Source organism: Homarus americanus, unplaced genomic scaffold (genome assembly GCF_018991925.1).
Source record: "Homarus americanus isolate GMGI-L3 unplaced genomic scaffold, GMGI_Hamer_2.0 scaffold60200, whole genome shotgun sequence".
Lineage (NCBI taxonomy): Eukaryota > Metazoa > Arthropoda > Malacostraca > Decapoda > Nephropidae > Homarus > Homarus americanus.
Window position 1 is genome coordinate 4,671 of NW_024716316.1, and position 13,007 is coordinate 17,677.

Below are 13,007 nucleotides of genomic sequence, written 5' to 3' on the forward strand. Positions count from 1 at the left end.
ATATATGACAACTATAAACTAATATATAATACTGCATGTACAGGTATAACAAACACACTAAACTAAGGAACTCAAAATATAATGTTAATAATAATACAGGCCGTCCGCAACTTACAACAGGGATAAGTTCCTGGACCCATACTTTAGGTTACATAACATAAAGTGCTGTTAAACAATGATGAAAATAATGACAGTTTAATTACAACTTTTTGAGGTGAATGTATTGGGATCCCGTTCGTAAGTGCGGGTGACGGCGAGTCGGAGGGTGTAACTCAGTGACCGACTACGAGAAAATGCCCCGGTGATGATATCTTAGCTTAGTGTGCTGAAACGCCATCATCTGGCAGCGCGGGCGTTTGCAATAAAACAAAATTGAGAATGCCAAAACAAGTACAATGTTATGAAATACATAGTGGATACTTGTTTAGTACAACTCACTAGCAGCAACAATATTGAAATAAAATATATACTGCACTGCGTAATTCCCTATCATTGCTAAGTGTTGCTTCAATGTGACCTCCAAAGTGTAAATAGTACACAGCCACATTCCATCGACAAAAACATGAGCACATTAGAGAGTAAATCACCGCACAGAGCCAGGTCAGCAGAGCTTGACACAGTGATGGAGGCGTGATTAATCAAGGAGTGCCTATTTCTGCTCCTACTGTGAGAAAAACCCAGACAGTTTAACCAGATTTTGGAAATAAAAGTAGATTACAAAATGTGTAATGCAGATTTAGCGGTGACAAAATCATACCTAAAAGCTTGTACTGTGCTGTACCTCATAATAAAACACTCAATATTTTCATTTATATGTACACCTTTACATTTATCCCCCACAAATACCCTTTTAAAGCAAATTGACAACTTTTTAAGTGGTATCATGATTCTTACTAATTAAACATTCATCCACTTGAAATGGTAGGGCTAATTATATTGAAGATATTCTTAATATAAATCATTGTACCTCTGACGATACTCTGGAGAAGAGACCGGATGGCAAGAGCAAACTTCAACTCTCCGGATGACATCTCGGAGATGGTCGGAAGGAGCTGATCGTAAAGACGAACTCCTTCTGTTGACTCGGATAATATGCGAAACACCTGGAATAAGAAAATTTTTTTAAAAATAAGCATAATATATTTGTACATGTTCTAGGTATTCGGTTCTAACTACAGGGGCGAACAGAAACACTCGTAGAATTCTATTTTGCTGGTTGGTGTAGGTAGGTCACCACGAGGTCAGGTCTTATATAGCGGAGATAAGCGTGGCTTAATAGTTGACCTCCGTCGTCTAAGGCGGCGCTGGTTGACCTAGACCACGACGCATACGCTGGGGAATTCGCGGGGTCGGCTACTCTGCGACAAACAGCGTTTGTAGGGGAGGAATCCACTACGATACTCCCCCCTTCCCTCCAGGAGACTTGTTGTCTGCAGGGTTGCATGGCACATGCGAGGCAAAACGGCGGTGCATGCCACATGCGAGACATAACGGCGAGGGCGTGAAAGACCCGGCCGCTCGGGGAGACAACTGTCTCGAGTCTAGACACACGAGATCTGTGGGAGAAAAAGGGTGTGTGGGGGCGATGAATGTTGTGCTTCTGTCGCTGCAGGGGCAGCGTCCTCATGATCACTGGGTCAGGGGCGACGTCAGGAGGAGGGTCTATAATAGGAGCAGGGTCTACAACAGCAGGTGGGAGTGCCGGAGGGAAAAAAACAACGGTGTGTGGGGGCGACGAATGCTGTGCTTCCCTCTCGGCAGGTACAGAGTCCTCAGATGCGCCTGCTGGGGTCGATAGGACGTGGTGCTTGGGGCAGGAAGAGGAGCTGGTGTCTGCTTAGAGTAGCAGAGCTGCTCTAGGGTGTCTAACCTGAGGTGTAGAGACAGTACCTGTAGAGCCGATGAGAGCTGCCTCTGTGTGGATAAGCCAGTCTTCCATGTTGCTTGAAGACTGGGAGAGTGATCGGTTTCTCCTCCATCCTGTGTGAGTGCGAATCTCCGGGGTCACCATTTGTGGGGTTATGAGATATTGGTTGGAGAAAGGAAACTCACAATGTGCTCTCTGTATACATATTGTATTGGATGTACAGAGCAGCTTGGTGCTGGGAAGTGGCAGGTTGGTTACAAGCGTGATGTAGAGAGATCTGGTTGGTGAGGGTGCTCAGAGGAGGACCAGCTTGTGGCTCGCCATGCTCGCCGACGGAAGCGAGGGCCGCCAGGCAGGAGCGGAGGAGGTGGTGTTGGTTGGTGTAGGTAGAAAGAGGTAGGTCACCACGAGATTAGGTCTTATATAGCGGAGGTAGCCCACTACAATACAACAAGACGGCACTCCCTACTCTATCAACAACCGAGCCCTCAGGCGACATGTAGCAGCTTCCATATGTCGCCAGGCACATTATCTAAGCGTGTGGGACATAACAAATGCATTGCCACATGCTGCTGGCTAGGCTAAATAAGTAGTATATATATAAATGGAATACATAATATACATACAACATACACATATAACCCCCCCCCCTCTATACGCTCATAGCAAAGTCTTGAGCGGACCTTTTCTTTTGGATCCGTTCTGAGCGTCGAGGGACTTGATCACTGGGGAGGACACAGGACTCAACACTGGTGACGGGGTCAGCAGAAGGCGTTGTTACGGGGCGGAGAAAACGGCGGTTACCTCCACCACACGCGACCACTGGGTAACAGCACCTGGTAGTCCCGTGATCTACCGAGACCCATGACTACGCCCACTTTGTCCTAACGTAGGGAGATAAGGTCCTGAACACGGACTTGGGTGCCGACACTCAACTTGGGGAGAGAACGGGCGTGGTAGTATTAGCGGGCGACGACGTCACGAACTCGTTCGGCGGCCGCAATCCTCTGTCTTAACCTGCCACTCCTTGGAGAAGGACTGAGCGTGAGCAGGGATACAAGACCTGGGCAGGGGAGCATCCGGTGTAGCTGGGTTGTTGCGGAGTTCGAAGAGACCCCGGTCGAAGGCCTCGCAGTTGAGGATATTCCCAGAAGTGGCCACTTTGAGGATGAGGTGCTTCAGGGATTTGACAACAGCCTCGGCGTGGCCGTTGGACTGCGGGTAATGGGACGGTGACAACACCTGCCGGACTCCCCGTCGCTCGATGAACGCAGCAAAGTCCCGGCTTGTGAACTGCAGCCCTCCGTCGGTGGAGGTGGGGGAGAGGAGGTGGGAGAGTGCAAGTAGGGGAGTGCAGGTGAGGGAGTGGAGGTGTGGGAGTGGAGGTGGGAGGAGTGCAAGTAGGGAAGTGGAGGTGGGGGAGTGGAGGTGGGGGGGAGTGGAGGTGGGGGGAGTGGAGGTGGGGGAGAGTGGAGGTGGGGGAGAGTGGAGGTGGAGGTGGGGGGAGTGGAGGTGGGGAAGTACAGGTGGAGGTGGGGAAGTACAGGTGGAGGGGAGGGACCAAACGGGGTCACGGTACTTCGGACGGGAAGCACCTAATACTCGAAAAGCGTTACGAGGGACAGACCATCTACGTGTCGCATACACTCCCGGGTCCTTCTCGTACGGTATTTTGGTCTCCGTTAATGACGTTTCTTCGTCCGGTTGGGACACGTGACCTAGGTGCATCCTCCTACATTTAGTATTCACTTTTCTCTTAAGAGCCATTCTTTTGACCTCTCCTGAACCTGACAGTCTGTTTGAGTCCCAATTTCCCTAAAGAACTTAAGTGTTGTCCCAAAATACTGGTACAGAGAAGTTAATATCGTATTGTCCCGGAGTACGATGATAACCACATAGTCATGATGAAGGTTGTACGACATGGTTGAGAAAATATCACTTATTAAATCAGAAAATATTTGACATCTTCAGGGTTGATTTCATACTGAAGGAATAAAGATGCTTTCATTATAGTACAGTAAACTCCCTCTAGCCCGGACTCGCTTAATCTAGATCCTCTTGAAAACCGGCCTGGGGTCCAGCACCGGACACAAGTATCCCCGACCAAAATCCAGATAGCACGGGGGAAAGTTGATGTAATCGGGGGTTCCAACTGTGGTGGCACAGAAGGGTAACCATGTCATTAGCAGTGACAACTGAAAAATCACACTTCTCATCCACTTAAATAACAAACAACAATTCATCTATGACAATACTCATTGCAGAATCAGTAGCTGTGACGTGTAATATTTTGTTATTTGATCACTAACATAAAATATGATACTATAGGTATACAAACAATTCACTTACTGGAGTTGTCTATTTACTGGAATTTGCATCTAAAAATTAAATTATTTACCTATTATACAGTACAGTACAGCATTGATTACTGTCAAAATAACAATATTTTGAAGTTGCACTCAATTCACATAAAATTTCCCACTTTTTCCAGCCTCCGTTAAAATTGTTTGCCATTTCCAGACCAGTAGACACCCTCATCATCCAACTGAGTACAATTTAATCAATGCATCACAACATGATTTCATGGATAGAATATTCTGCTGACAAACTTAAGTCATTTTCATTGAATTTTTAACAGACCACATGGACCAAGGTCTACCAGTGGATGTGTTGTACGGTCAGTCAAAAGGAACGAGTTTCTGACTCGACTGTCTCTCGTTTGATGCGGGTGTGCGGTTTCATTTTATTTGGGGTTCAACAAACTTTTGGACCATGGATGTATGTGCATTTCTCTAGGGCACTTGATAAAGTCTCACATCCACTACAAGCTGGCCAAGTTCTCATGTTGAACAAATATAAGGAAATACTACTTTACACAGTCTGCCAGCACAAGCTGTGGAATCAAGAACAGTACTGGACTACAAAAGAAACCTTGACAAAATTATCAAGAACAATGCAGGGATCTTACATAACCCACTGGTCTCCATCCCTTGGCATAGCCACCTCTATTGGGTGGCCATTAGATAAAAACAGTCTCAAAGGAATACACGTGTAAAAAAACACAAGTGTTACCGCCACAGTAAGATAAACTAGAAGAGAACGGATATAGTGTTGACGACGAATTAGCCGAGGTGCTTCAATACGAAACGGATGGCCCTCGAGGGTAGTCCACCGATTTCTACGGGACAGACGACACGTCGGTTCGGACCACTAGACCCTAAGACGTGAGCGATCGTGAAGTATTAGAATCTGCCAAGAAACTCTAAATAACTTTAATAAGTATATCTATGTACTGTAATTTGATCTGATGTATCAACAGTTATAAAACGCGAGTTATATTTAAGATGTTAACAGGCTATGTACTGTACATAGGTTGTATTATTCATACTATGTATCCCGAGATAACAGCATTTGTTATATGAGAATTGTTCTTTGACCGAATTATGTGGTACCTCTCAACGTCGAGGGTTTATTTCTCCAGCGTCAAACCAATAACGCTCCTATGAGCGTTAACAGCAAGTACTGTACTGTATTAGAATAGGCTTATACACATGTGAAATAACAGTTACTCACCTCCCACAGGTCAGCTGTGTTTCATCAGTTGTCATTGGTGCCGTCATAATATATGGGTCTGGACACTCAGGTAGGGTGTGTCAATTTAGGGGGTGAACTGGCTAAATTGAAAATCGAGTAATTTGGTAGCAATTTATTGTAGTCTTTAAGCATGCAAAACAATATTCTGGCATAATTTTTTTTTTATAATAAGTCCTACCTACATCAAATGGATTTTTAAATGTACATATTTGTGAATTTATAACATAACCAGCGTTTGCACACATGTTACTGTTTCAAATTATTCTATTTTATTATCCGTAGTCTATTTGAAAGTAACCAATGCCTTCATACTCTCTTTGCTTTGGTTTCTTGTCATCAGTAGTCTGCTTGCTATTTGTGCTTTGATGTAACCTTCTCGCCTCTAGTGGCTGTAAACATGGCCCGCTGCTTCTGTGACCATTTTCACACATCTCTCCACACTTCGGCACCTGCATTGGAGTCTCTTTAAGGTTTCTCAATTCTTGGCTAGTTGTCAATGGTGGCTCTAAGACTTCCAAACTCAAGTCAACCAATTCTGACAATTTGGTGGCATTGACGTTTATTGGGGGAACTTTTCTTGAATGAAACGAACAGTCTCCCAACTGGTCGTCATCTATTAGCGTTCCTCTAATCTTTAGAATGACTTCTACAGCCTCGGTTCGGAGATTGGTACATTGACTGCAAAGCATTGCTTGCAAAACTGCTTCTGATCGAGCATACCAAGCGGACCTTCTTGCCACAGGTAACACGATGTCCCTCACTACCTTCCTCTGTTCTTACTAGCTGCAATTGAAACAAAAGGTGATCCACCCACATAGGATTAAGTTTCACACTAAACTCCAATAATAAATTCAACAATTAACCTCAAATTCTTCAGCACTTTGCCCTTCAATTCGTGTTTGGAAATCCAAATCCTGCAGAAACGAAGAGCTGTAGTTAACCAACAGCTGTGACTGACAGGTCCAATCTCCAAGAGAGCCAATGATCTTATTGCTTGGGCAATACGATAAGCATAGGATTGATCTGTGCTGAGATCTTTGATGACTCCTTCAGACAACGCCGGAAGGGGAGGGCCAACTTCGACCTTTGGAAAGGTTGTATTTATTTCTAGTTGTGTCGCTTCATCCAGCATGATGCCAAGGGGACCTGACCACTTGTTGTTGCTCTTTGTAGGACCATCAAGTTCCTGGATGAGATGACGAAGAGGTAGCTCGCCTGTATGTAAATCACATACAATCCAAACAAGTCTTCTTCCTAGTTTTTTCTCTAAATGCGTCATTACACCCCCCTGCCATCCGGTGTTCACTGCAGTTGAATCTCCACCAACAGCCTGCAGTGAACTGCCAAGTCCTCTCTCCTGAACCCAACATAAAATATGATCAGCAATGACCTCTGCATGTTTCTTCCCTTCTACTTCAGTTTCGGGAGCAAAGTGAAACAAAAACCGACCACCAGGCTCAGAACAGACAGAGTAGTGTTCTTCTTTGATGAGACCTGGAAACTTTCTGTTCACTCCCTCTACTTCTAGCAAAACTTTTGTGTCATCTATTCTTCCATCAAGCAAAAGACAGGAGAGCCCTCCCTCGCTTAAATCTTTTTCATGCTCACCAGATATTTCCTTCATTATTTTTTCTTGTGCTCTTCTAATTTTATTATGATCTATCACCAAAGATACATCCTCGCGGCAGTTGCAATTTCTGCAGCCTCACGAAGTTCAGCATGGTGGCGAATACTAGCTAAAGCAATGTTTGAAATATTTCTTGTGTTGTATTTCATTTTCTTTGGTAAAGGTTCAGATGGCTCTTTGGAACTATCATCTGATGTTGCTTCCTGTTCATCAGAAGAACTATCAAAGAAGTGATAAACATCTTGACACAGCTCTTCCTCTCTTTGGATGGCTTCTTCACTCTTCATTTTCTTCTTTTGTTCCCTCTCTCGGATTTGTTCTCTCTTCTTGGCATTAGCAATCTGCTTCTTTGTTTCTGAATAATCTATTGAACCCATTTGCATACTTCCTTGGCCTTCTGCCTTTGTCCTCTGTGCCTTTATAAATTCAAGCTCTAAAACAGGGATCTTCTTTTCACGAGGACAACCACAATCAATGTGGGAATTATTTTCTCTCTTACCTGAGTGAGAACAGTTGGATTCAGAACATAATTGTATGGAGCACTTGCAGGTCAAAATGTCAAACAGAGTATCAAGTGTGTGCAGAAATTCATTTTTCCTGGCCAAGTTTCCTTTACCAAGTGATGTTTCAACTGCTTTGTGCCATAATTTCGTTAGTTTTAGCTCAATAGTTCGACACTGATTAATCACAGGTGGTTTGAATAGTGCATTAGCTTTTGTCCATTGATGCAGAAGAGGGACTATCATGTCATTTATGAGTTCTTTATCTGTATAGTTCCTTCTGTCCTTTGCATTTTTTTCTCGAAGGAGTAACCCTAATCTTAGCATGTCTCTCACTGTTGGAAGTTCTGATACAGGAAGCTCCTTCCCTTTACCAACTAGCAGGCTCAAGTGGGTTGACAACTGACTTCTTGTCTTCAATTTTGACATCTTCACACTATCTGACAAATAGAAAAATATTTCAATGTTTCATAATTCAATTGTTGTTTCAAAAAATATCAATTTGTTTATCAAAAATGCTGTAACAGAAATAACATAATAATTTCTTAGAACATAATGTTTTATACAATGATATAAGTAACTGCGACAATCAATATGCCCTACTTACAATAATTAAAATGTAGAATTCGTCTGGTAGAGTAGGTGCAAGTGCAATGAGAGCAAACCACCGTCTATGATATCTAGAAGGAGAGTGAGCCGGGCGCCTTATCCTCACGCTTGGTACAAGTCAAAACAAGAATTAAACTGTCCCACACGGAGAGCCTGTTCATGTTCATGTTCTGACATGCATATTGTACACAAGCTATAGAACCATAAAATACTCCATAATCCATATGCTTACATGAGATTAGTTAATATCAAGTGAATAATTCTAATCAAGTCTCATTAATTTGTTGAAATACTGATATTTGAAACTTTAAGGTATAATTGATGTAGGTGAGGGTTATTTCAATTCATTTTTGTTTGCTAATCTCAAGTTTAGACATAAAGAGGCACAATATTTTGACTACCAAATTTGATTTTTAACATGTTGACACACCCTACTGGACAGTGTGTACAGTTGAGTCTGTACTGGTCATACCGAGATGTGTTGCTGGTCCTTCAAGCTTCCTGGAAATGTAACCAATAACACACAACACTGTAAAACATTATAATGAGTAAAGGTGAAGGAGACCGTTAGCACCAGAACAAAAAAAAAACTCATGGAATTGAACCCAAATTTTTGGAGGAGATACTATTTGCATGATATTGAACACAAAAAATGGAAACAAAAATGAACAGGACCCAACACAACCTAACCTTACCAAAGAAACTTATTTAACCTAATCTAATTTCAGTCGGGGGTTCTGCATATTATGCAAAAATTAAATAAATAAATAAACTTTCTTTGATGGAAGCAACTTCCGGGGACGAGATATTTGCCGGTGTCCAAACGACTTTCTCAAACACAGAAAAATCCCTTGTCCTCGGATTTCTTTTTTTCGGTTACCGGGAAAAGTTTCCCAGAGACTAAACAACACAGAATGTTTCTGGGTGCTGGGGAAAGATTTCCGGGAGTCTAAACTACCGGAGTCCGTATAAGCAGTTCTTCTTAAGTTAGAAATTCCATTTCTTTACTAGAATAATCCCGAATTGTTTATCTAAAAGCTTAGTTAAATAAATATAATTAAAAAACTACAAATCTTTGATACGGTGTTACAACGACGACGGGTATTTCCCAGTCACACTGAGCTGTGGGGGTCTCCTGTTACTGAACAGACATGATGCAATGTCAGGTGGAGGTAGGGTGGACGATGAGTGGTCTCAAAATACTGACCTTCTGATGCAATGTCAGGTCACCCACAGTTAGGTCTCATGACCTGACAATGTCTTGAATAAACACAAAAGCTAAGGTGCTCCAGTGTTTCCCACTTACAGTACAGTACTGTATAAGACATCACCAATTCCCAACAAGTGGACAGGGCTTTGAAGTAGATGGAGAATGTGGGGTAAGATACTAAAAATAACACTAAACAAACCTTTGAAAACCTGACCTAACCTTCCTTAATCTATAGAAAGGTTAAAAATCACTTTCAAGTTCATAGATCCCCTCCCCACCTGAACACGGAAAACTTCAACACATTAAACAACAACAATAAGGTGCTGTACGTGCTTTATAGTTTTAGGATTTTTATAGGTTAGGTCAGGTCAGGTTTTCAAAGGTTCGTTTATTGTTCTTTTTAGTATTTTACTCCACATTTTCCCTCTTTCAAACCCTTCTCCACTTTGAGCAACTACCGTAATATTATTGGTACTTTTATCGGCTAAAATACTCGAAAAATATAATACTGTACTCACAATACATTGTCAATCCAAATAAGTGATTAACAACATACTGAGCTGTACTATAGAATTTGAATATGAAAATTGCAACTACTGAATTTATATGCTATTTAATATTAATTTTTGATTCACATTACTCTCCAAGATTATGCACAGAATCAACAGGACTGAATTACATTTCCCCAAAGTACTGTATAAAGGAGCCCAATCATCTGTGTCTTCTCCCTTCATATTTCCCTGGATGACGATAATCTCGGTTCTGCGATTATTCAGTCCAAGTTTTCTCCAAGCCATCCAAATCTTAATACGTATCAGACATTAAAGATTTCATTATCATCGGCATAGATGCAAGACTACTGGTGTAGACTGTAAACACAAGTGGTCCCAAAACTGATGTCTGTGGGACTCCAAACTGCAAAGGGACAGGATCTGCAATGGTTCCACCAATCATCACACACTGAGATCTCTCTAACAAATAGGACTCAACCAGTGAAATATATGACCTCACTTTACCTGGTGACATCACGAGATCTGAGGTTGACAAGTTCCACAACAATTTAAATGAGTTACTTAATACACAAAGGCAGAACATACTATACAAAAAACACGGATAGATAATTATTTAAAGAATATTATTGGACAAAGAACGGCTGAAGTTTGCCTCCGAGATCATTATAAGGAATTGGCCAGTAGGGTTAAGACTGAGATAAGAAAAGCAAAGAACTGAAGGTATCAGGGGAGGCAAAGTCAAACCCAAGAGATTCTTCCAAATGTATCACACTAAAACACGTGACAATATTGGACCAATACAGTCAGATACTGGCAGGCTAACGACAGGGAACCGAGCAATAATCTGAAGATATTTTTCAACAGTTTTCGTCATCGAAACTTTAAACATGATACCCGAGGCACCGACTATATACAGAAATAGTGAAGAAAGTAGATCAAGCAAGATAGGAGTGACTAGTAACTATGTTAGTAAACAAACAGACACGTTAAACCTAAGAAGTCGGCAGTTCCCGATGAGATATTTGCCAGAGTATTAAAGGAATGTAAGCAAGAACTTAGTACACCCAGTCCTAGCTTAATGTTGCCCCACACAATGCTGTTTCGTTATAACGTTCCTACTCTTTAGATACCCACGATTCCGACCAATTCAGTATAACGTTGTCACCCAACACGGGCTACTTTACATGGAACGCCACCCTCTCTCACCTCGGTGTGCTACGCTCTCTTGCGGAGCATCACAGCGTCCCCGAGTGTTTTCTCCCCAGTCATTGTTAAGCTTCCACAGCGTACGTGTGTGCTTAAGTACCCTAAAGCTCAGTACTTGGACCATTCATTTTTATGATATATGTTGGGCTCAAAGACCAAAAATGACCACAATGCATTGTGGATGTTTTCAAAAGAACCAGAAATCGAAATTTTGCCTCTTGGGTTTTGCCCAATAAATACAACCTAACCTAACCTAACCTTCCCTAACCTGTAGTAAAAAAAAAAAAAAATCTTTATTTTCGGCACATAACTACAGGGCCAGTAGTGATTATCTCCCCCAAAACACATCTCTATAGCGATATCAACGATGGTGAGTATACATAGAGTACAGTTGGGTCTGCATTTACGCGGTCAATTGAACCCGCGGAGGCCCGCGAGAAACGCGTAAATGAAATAATGGAACATGGGGAATTAATTAAAATAGAGACTGGGCCGACCCCCAAACTCCACTTTTTGCGACACAATACGTACATTGTAGTAAAACTAGTATCTTAACTTTATGATGGTATGCACACACATAATACAGAAAAGAAATATCAATAATATTAGGTTTTTGAACACTTACGTTAGTAGAAAAGATGGCTGGGCAGACGGCAGATTATTGGCCCTCACCTGTATCACTATCCACCACAGAGGCTTGCAGGGCCTCTTTGTCAAACCCCTCAAAGTCCATATCCTCACTATCACTATCCCTGGCTTGGGCCGACTGTGGTGGGTGAAGAACTCGGTAATGCTTCGATGACTGGACGACCTCGTGCGCACCCTGCCCGCGCCGCTTCCCGCGTAAATGACCAAATTTACCGCGTAATTAAAGAATTTCATTCTGGCAAGGCACCGCGTAAACGACCAAACGCGTAAACCAAACCCGCGTAAATCCAGACTCGACTGTATTTATGTCATGGTCACATTGACTGTTAGTCTGTTTTAACACTAATGATTCTCATTAAACTCTACGACCACAAAACACGAGTGGGTTAGCCGTCCCCGAGAAGACGTGTTTTTCGCCGTCGACGCTTCGACTCGCGATCCCTCCCGGTAAGTCCCGCCTTCGAACGCAGTTGTTAATACGTTTTTTCCAATCTCTCCTGACAAGCTCAATCTTGATTAGTCTGTCTAAATCAACTTTAGTAATTCGCCAGACCTTTGTCAACTGAGGGTCATACTTGAATGAGTAACAGTCGAGTTGTTGCACGAGTAGCGATCGCTGGCAACTCGGGGGTATATTACCACGGGGGAGAGGGAGAGAGCGTCCCGTGACGTCCTCTCCCGTTTGTTCCCAGGTATGTAGCGGTGTTTTATAGCCATTCAGTTTGATTCAGTCAATTGTAGTGAATATCAATGTTCATGCTTTAACAGTGGAATTGTCATTCACCCAGTGTAAAAAAGTAATATAAAGTAAATGTCGTCTGACGTTGCGAGACGAAAGATTTGTTTTGTGTTGTCATCGTGCTTCCCAGTCCTGTGACGTCCTCTCCCGTTTGTTCCCAGATTCCAGGGTGGGCTTATTTGAACACCCCATCGGCTGCTGAGCCGGTGGGTAACCAGCAGGGATCAATATATGCATCGGTCGGTGATTCGACATGATTAACTTACTACAGATCAACATCGCGGGGCTGGACCCCAGACGCTCGCCACGTGTCGACCGCGACGGTAGTCGTCAGTTGTTAGAGGCGCCGGTGCTATACCCTGGGACATGCTTTGGAGTTATGGTCCACAATGTGGTTGTATGTGTTTGCTAATAATTATCCCATGTTGGGTAATGGACCCATGTATTTGCTGGTTTCAGTATTAACATGTTGTGTGTTTTGAGTGCATCTCATAT

The 13,007-nt window shown here is 42.8% G+C and overlaps 1 long non-coding RNA gene across 1 annotated transcript; it reads right to left on the minus strand.

The window, feature by feature from the left end:
* Positions 1 to 398: 398 nt before the first annotated feature.
* On the minus strand, positions 399 to 9,422 carry LOC121858118. The gene is made up of 3 exons (XR_006087359.1): positions 8,633 to 9,422; positions 5,441 to 5,505; positions 399 to 1,103 (listed from the first exon to the last, which is right to left on the minus strand). It is a non-coding gene; the product is annotated as an uncharacterized LOC121858118 (long non-coding RNA).
* Positions 9,423 to 13,007: the final 3,585 nt, after the last annotated feature.